We start from the raw sequence: 8,338 nt of genomic DNA, 5'->3' as shown, positions 1-8,338 counted from the left end.
GCGCCGCCGCCATCCTTGCTCGCCGGAGCCCCAGCTCCTCCCACCGGCCGGCGACCCTCCGCCGCCTATACCCCGCCCCGGCCGCCGCCTTGTCACCGGCAAGCCTGCCCGCGCCGCCCTCGTCGAGATCCGGTCGGATCCGGACAGATCCGGCCCGGATCCATCAACTCCGGCCAACCCCGACCTCGCCGGACTTCCTCGAGCTCGCCGGAGACGATGATGGACGAGATCCACCAGGAGACGAACCAAACGGAGCCATCCCGAACCGGATCCCTCCGTCCCGCACCACTCCGTCCCGGGTTGAGTTTCTCGGAGGGTATAATTTTCACTGTCCCAGATCCATATGCCCATGTTGGCGGCTCCGTAAGTTTGCATCCGTAGCTCCGATTCATGCATATAGCATATCAAAATGTTCATCTCAGAGAGTACATCATTTCATTCCATTGCATCATTTTCATTTGAGTTCATCTTGATGCCCGAAATGCTGTTAGAAGAAGGCTACTTGAGTTAATTGTTAGATCTGCTACTCCGTTTAGCACTTTTGTCATTTTTGCCATGATTAATGTGTGCATGATATGCCCATGCGCTCTACATATGTTTTGTTAAGGGTTTTGCCATCTATCCAGAGGTGCAACCCATGTATTTTTAGGATGTGTGTGGTGACTTGTGCAAGCTTGCAAAGTGGTGCACTTGCTAATTCTGTTTTCAGGGACTTAGTGATTTCACTAAGTCCTGGGTTTGTTTAGTTCATGATGCCATATGTTCGTGTTGTTTCCTAGTGATCCGTGCCTCTTTTGAGGATGATCAGTAAGGGAGTTTTGTTAACCTTGTAGTGCTCTATCCATACATGTGTTTTTTTGCAATTACGGAGCAACCTAGCTTGATTCAAACGAGCTCTACGTTTGCTTCGTTGCGAATCTGGGCAGATCGCCAACTTGTTTATGATTTTGGCGATGTTATTGTAGTTGATCCGTGCATGCTATGCCATTCTTCTTGCCATGTATAGCTTGCATTTTGTGCGTTATTTAGGGATGTATGATTGTCTTTCCATGACTTGCACTTTGGTGAGTGCATCGAGCTCGTAAACATGCCTTTGTGAGTTATGTTTCAGCATGTCCCAGTTTTCACTAAGTCTGAAAACTGATTATGTTTTTGCTATGTTCGTGTGCTTATTAGTATATTTTTTCATCCCTTTTGGCTCAAGGTCACTAAGGGACTTTTGATAAGCTTGTTGAGTAGCTCCATGACATGTCTTTGTTTGTCATGTTCAGGTCCTGTAGCATGTTGTTTTGTTGCTCCGAAGAGGGCTATATGATCTGAAATTCTAGACAAGTGTTAATTTCACCAAGTCTGAGATCTGTTTTACCATTTGCGTTCTTGCCATGCCTGTTTGAACCTCCTAATGGATGAATTGGCCGTAGCTCAGTGCTAGACTTTTGTTAAGCATCTTGTGTGCATCCCTGCCATGTATTTTGTTGTCATGTTTGGATGGTGTAGCATGTTCATTTCGTTGCCTACTTGCTGTAAATCGCAGACCGGTGTCAATTTTGAATCGCTTGCCATTTCCAAACCGTAACTCCGATTCCGGCGTTCTTTATATCGTTTTCAAGCGATTTCATCCCATCTTTCCAGTGGCACACTTGGAATTCCAAGTTGAGGCCAGGTTCATGCATTTCCTGTCATATCTTGCATTTTGCATCCCGCATCGCATCCCGCATAGCATATCATCATTTCATCACATTGCTTGTTCTTGCACGTGGTTGATTGTGTCCTTGTTGCTTGTTTCTCTTTTTTGGGTAGAGCCGGTAGACGAGTTTGCTAACGAGGAGCCCGTTGAGTTTGCTTTCGAGGATCCAGTCAACTCTGACAACTGTGCAGGCAAGATGATCATACCCTCGAAATCACTACTATCTTTGCTATGCTAGTTTGCTCGCTCTTTCGCTATGCCATTGCTAAGATGCCTACCACTTGCTTGAAAGCCTCCCAAATTGCCATGTCAAACCTCTAACCCACCATTGTCCTAGCAAACCGTTGATTGGCTATGTTACCGCTTTGCTCAGCCCCTCTTATAGCGTTGCTAGTTGGAGGTGAAGATTGGAGGCCGTTCCTTGTTGGAACATCTTTTATTTACTTGTTGGGATATCATTATATTATCTTATTTAATTAATGCATCTATATACTTGGTAAAGGGTGGAAGGCTCGGCCTTATGCCTGGTGTTTTGTTCCACTCTTGCCGCCCTAGTTTCCGTCATATTGGTGTTATGTTCCCGGATTTTGCGTCCCTTACGCGGTTGGGCTATAATGGGAACCCCTTGACAGTTCGCCTTAAGTAAAGCTCTTCCAGCAATGCCCAACATTGGTTTTACCATTCACCACCTAGCCTTTTCTTTCCCTTGGGTTCTGCAGACTCAAGGGTCATCTTTATTTTAACCCCCCCGGGCCAGTGCTCCTCTAAGTGTTGGTCCGACCGAGTAGACTGCAGGGCCACCTCGGGGCAACTTGAGGGTTGGTTTCACTCGTAGGATGTCTCATCTGAGTGTGCCCTGAGAAAGAGATATGTGCAGCTCCTATCGGGATTTGTCGGCACATTCGGGCGGTGTTGCTGGTTTAGTTTTACCCTGTCGAAATGTCTTGTTGTACCGGGATACCGAGTCTGATCGGAACGTCTTGGGTGGAGGTCTATTCCTTCGTTGACCGTGAGAGCTTGTGATGGGCTAAGTTGGGACTCCCCTGCAGGGATTTGAACTTTCGAAGGCCGTGCCCGCGGTTATGGGCAGATGGGAATTTGTTAATGTCCGGTTTTAGATAACTTGAACCTTAATTAATTAAAATGAATCAACTGAGTGTGTTACCGTGATGGCCTCTTCTCGGCAGAGTCCGGGAAGTAGACACGGTGTTGGAGTAATGTTTGCGCAGGTTGTTCTCTAGTTTCTCGCTCGTGCTTTGCCTCCTCTTCTCGCTCTCCTTTGCGAATAAGTTAGCCACCATACTTGTTGGTCGCTTGCTGCAGCTCCACTCATATTTTACCTTGCCATACCTATAAGCTTAAATAGTCTTGATCGTGAGGGTGCGAGATTGCTGAGTCCCTGTGGCTCACAGATTACTATTACACCAGATGCAGGGCCTGATGATTCCGCTCCAGGTCACACGTATGAGCTCAAGTGGGAGTTCGACGAAGACTCTCAACGATACTACATTTCCTTTCCCGATGATCAGTAGTGGTGCCCAGTCGGGGGTGAACGGGACCGTTGTCGCATGTTGGGTTCTCTTTTATTTTGGCGCCTTAGTCGGGCCATGAGTGTTTGGATGATGTAATGTTATTTATGTACTTGATTGACGTGGCCAGTGTAAGCCAACTATGTTATCTCCCTTTTTATCTTATTACATGGGATGTTGTGAAGATTTCCTAACTTGCGACATATGCCTTCAATGCGATTATATCTCTAAGTCGTGCCTCGACACGTGGGAGCTATAGTCACATCGAGGGTGTTACAAGTTGGTAATCAGAGCCTTCCCCGACCTTAGGAGCCCCATTGCTTGATCGTTTTTAGCGGCCGAGTTGTGTCTAGAAAAATGGTTTGAGTCATTTAGGAATTATATATCGGAGAGTTTAGGAATTCTTTTTACTTCCCAGTCTCCCCATCGCTCTGGTAAGGCATCCTGACGTAGAGTTTTGACTATTCTCTTCTCAAATTTCACTAAAAAAAATTTTAGGATCACGCGAGTATCTTGGAATCGTTCGATGGTTTTATGATGAGAACATTGTCTTGGTGCCTCCTGTCAGGGGTTTAGTGGAAGTGTCCCGGGGAGTTGAGCTCTGAGGTGTTGTCATCATAATTTTATCGTTGCAATTCTGGAATACTTGAGTTTAGTACGCCGACATCGAAAATCTCTTTTATGCAGTTCGTTGGTGAGATAACCTCGACGCCACCCAGTACCGGGGCGGGAGTTCGGGAGTATCGCCATAACTTGTATAACGGATGCTTTTCGAAGATTGAGGTAGATGGTTTCCGAAGTTTTCTCGGTTATGTGTTGAAGGATGGATACAGCTGGATGTAGGTTTTGCTAGTTTGGTGAGATATTATGCTTCCCCTGTATCCCCAACACCTGATTGCATAAACGGAAAAGTTCGGGAGTTTCATAGGTGGGAATTCAAGTAGCTCTTAGGATATCTTTCCGACAGATGTATGATATGAAATTGGGGTTCGACGTCTAGTGGTCCGCCTATTCACGGTCGGTTTTACAGTGGTCTCGTTGTGTCTTAAAGAGTCCTTGGCTATGCCGACTCGGGGACGCTTCGTATGTCATGTGCACTGCCTTGTACATGATGGTGCTGTACGATCGAGCCCGTGTAGGCCCCACCACGAAAACTTCGGACGAAATCTCTATCATATGTTTGTTCCGGCTTATTCTGCAAGCCAATCCTTTGTTTTGTTTTGAGTTGTGGTATTCAAGTTGCTTCAATGTCAAGTGTTGATTCCATACCTTCCCCAAATGGTGTTCTCATACTCCGATTTGAATACTAATCATTCTGGATAATCGAGATTGTCTTGCCAATCCTTTTCAACCGGTGTGTCTCTCTTCAAGTGGATCCGATCATTTCAACATCAGCAAGATCAATTATCATTTCTTCTCAACGGTGTTCGTTTCGTTCTCAACGGTGTTTTCCCACCCTCCCACCCTTGTTTTCTTGAAGGATTCAGAATTATTGATCAAGTATCCATCTTATTGATGTGAAGTCTCTCCATTCTTTCCTTAAATGTTCTTATCCGGTGATTCTCATGAAGTTTCTAACGGAGCTTCAAGTTCGTCATTCTTCTTTCTTTTCTTCTCTAGTGGATTCAAGTCAAGATTTGTCGATTATATCCCCTTTTCTCGTTTCAAATACCTTCTCTTGACGGTGCTCCTCATATTCATTCATTTCTCGCTATTCAATTGTTCCGGAATGCTCAAGATATCTCAAAGATTCGTGTTTCCACTATGCATTCGTTCAAGATCTTTCGAGGATGTTCTCTCATTCAAGTCTTTTATTTCAACCGGTGCATTATCTCTCTTCAAAACGTTCTACGGTGTTTCTTTTGAGTGGGCCCTAACCCACAGGTCTTTTCCCAGGATCTTACCTGACTCTTCTTATTCTCCCGGAGCTAGCCTAAATTCTTTTGAAGTTTGACGTAAGAATGATTTATCATCAGTCAAATGTATTCTCAAGATCTGTCAATTCTTTTCATCGTTGGCTCAACCTTTCCATTATTCATTCCGGAGTGCCTCAACAATTCACGGTGGTGTTTCTCGTTGTCATTTGAAGACCGAAGAAGAGTTTCTCTTTAATCTTGCTCCATTCTCTTCAAGATTCGTGATTCTAGCTTGTTGCCATCCTCTCATAATTGTTTTGATCGTGAGAATTCTTTTCACCCTTCCGGAGAGATTTAAGAGTCTTCTCAGTTTGTTATCCGGAGTCCATCATTTCGGGATTATTCATTCTCAGCTTTTAGTTATCATTCTCCAATTTTACCGGTGAAGGCATTCTCAAGTTGCGCTATATCTATCTTAATCCTTTCTACGAGAATAAGTAGTGTGCCAAATCCGTTGAGTGTCATCAATTTAATTGGTGAAGGATACGCATAACATAATTCTTATTCTTGTTCATCCAAGTGATTAATTCTTTATTCCGGAGGCTCATCATATTCTCAGTTCGAGATGCTTTATCTTTTCTATTACCGGAGTTCCAAGCCCTCTCAACTATATCGTCATGAAGATCCATCTAATCATTGCAAGGGTTCAACCTGTGTTTCAACTTTTCTTTCCATTCGTTTGACCATTCTTTTACCGGAGTTTCTTCATGGAGGCTATACATGAGGGTTCATCAAAGATTATTTCCTTCTCGAAGTGTTCATCGAGATTCTTTTCAGAGGAGTTCAAGCATTCTTCATCTTGCTATCCGGAGTGCAATTCTTTCTTTCTTATCATTGGAGGTGGTATTATGTCATTCTTGATAATTTGAGTTCATGTTTCATGATTCATAGATTGTTAAGAATGAGGTATTTTAAATCCATCAATCTCGTCATTGGAGTTACCTTGGGTTATATTCCACCTAAATCCTTCCCTAAGGTTTGTTGCTAATTATGGTGCTTATAAATGTCCCAAGTTCTTCATTTATCCTCCCGGTGAAATAAGTTTCTCGTCTCCTCGTTCATATCAATTCAATTCTTTTTCCCGTGATTGGCAGGTTGTCACCTCATAATTTGAGATGTATTCCATAAGACCATATCAAGCTTATTCTTTTCATTGTGGTTTTCCAACAACTCCGTTCTAGCATTTGTTGTAAGCGTGCTCTCTCAAGATCGTGTTCCCCTTCGTTCCTTCCATTCCATTCTTACTTTTGTTCTGGAGGCATTGTGATGTTGCTCTCTTCAACCCATCTTTTTGTTTTGTCAGGATCGTGTTCTTTTCTTGGTTTATCCATTTAACCGGAGTGTGGTGTCCTCTGCAAAAGTTCTTTCTTCTTAACAAGTCTTTCATCTCTTTTAACCGGAGTGCTACCCGAATTGGTTCTTTCTTATTCCTCTTTCTTAACGGAGTGCTTTCAACTTCGTTCATCGCTGTTGCTTCTTTCTTTCAATTTGCTCAACGTTGCAAGGTTCTTTGGTTTCACTCGTTTGACAAAGAAGCAACTTAGTTTTACCTCTTCTTTTTCTCTTCCGTTTTCTGTCCGGTGCCATTCTAGATCTCGGGACGAGATCCTCTCGTAGTGGTGGAGTGTTGTAACGCCCCGAGACTGATGTGCCACTGTGCCAGGTGTCGTCCAGTTATTCGCTATTGTTGCCTTGTCATTGCTTATGTCATGCATTGCATATCATGTCATCATGTTGCATTTCATTTGCATATGTGCTCGTCTCATGCATCCGAGCATTTTCCCCGTTGTCTGCATTCCGGCGCTTCGTTCTCCTCCGGTGGTCATTTCTACATTTCTTTCATGTGTGGGGGTTAACCATTTCCGGATTGGACCGAGACTTGTCATGCGGCCTTGGTTTACTACCGGTAGACCGTCTGTCAAGTTTCGTATCATTTGGACTTCGTTTGATACTCCAACGGTTAACCAAGGGACCGAAAAGGCCTCGTGTGTGTTGCAGCCCAACACCCCTCCAGTTGGCCTAAAACCCACCAAACTCTGCTCCATGTTCTAGAGCGTTCAATCATGATCACGTGGCCGAAAACCACACCTCATTTGGACTCTCCTAGCTCCCTCTACCTATAAATATGTGGCCACCCCCGAAATTTTCGCGGATGAAACCCTAGCTTCTTCATCCTCCCGCCGACGGACACGTCCACCCTCTCGCCCGGACATGTCCGCCCCGTCCCGCGCCCAATCGCGCGCTGCCACCTGTCCGGCCGTCGCCCTTCTCTCTCCTCCCCGCCGCCGCGGCCCGCGGAGCCCATCCGGGGCCCGCGCGGGCCCATCTCGCCGCCGCCTCCCCGCGGGAGCCCGCGTCCGCTCCCGTATCTCCCTCGCCGGCCGAGCTCCGCCGCCTAGCGCCGACCGTCGCCAAGCGCCGCCGCCTGTGCCCACCGGCCGCCGCCTCCGCCCTGTTCCTCCGCCGGCACTGGCCCGCCGCCCGCGCGCCCGGCCGCCTCCGAGCGCCACCGCCCCGCCGCGGTTTTCCGTTGGCTGCCGCCGCCATCCTTGCTCGCCGGAGCCCCAGCTCCTCCCACCGGCCGGCGACCCTCCGCCGCCTATACCCCGCTCCGGCCGCCGCCTTGTCGCCGGCAAGCCTGCCCGCGCCGCCCTCGTCGAGATCCGGTCGGATCCGGACAGATCCGGCCCGGATCCATCAACTCCGGCCAACCCCGACCTCGCCGGACTTCCTCGAGCTCGCCGGAGACGATGATGGACGAGATCCACCAGGAGACGAACCAAACGGAGCCATCCCGAACCGGATCCCTCCGTCCCGCACCACTCCGTCCCGGGTTGACTTTCTCGGAGGGTATAATTTTCACTGTCCCAGATCCATATGCCCATGTTGGCGGCTCCGTAAGTTTGCATCCGTAGCTCCGATTCATGCATATAGCATATCAAAATGTTCATCTCAGAGAGTACATCATTTCATTCCATTGCATCATTTTCATTTGAGCTCATCTTGATGCCCGAAATGCTGTTAGAAGAGGGCTACTTGAGTTAATTGTCAGATCTGCTACTCCGTTTAGCACTTTTGTCATTTTTGCCATGATTAATGTGTGCATGATATGCCCGTGAGTTCTTCATATGTTTTGTTAAGGGTTTTGTCATCTTCCAGAGGTGCAACCCATGTATTTTTAGGATGTGTGTGGTGACTTGTGCAAG

Source organism: Triticum urartu, chromosome 1, assembly GCF_003073215.2.
Source record: "Triticum urartu cultivar G1812 chromosome 1, Tu2.1, whole genome shotgun sequence".
In the NCBI taxonomy this organism is placed as follows: Eukaryota; Viridiplantae; Streptophyta; class Magnoliopsida; order Poales; family Poaceae; genus Triticum; species Triticum urartu.
This window is presented reverse-complemented; position numbering follows the sequence as displayed.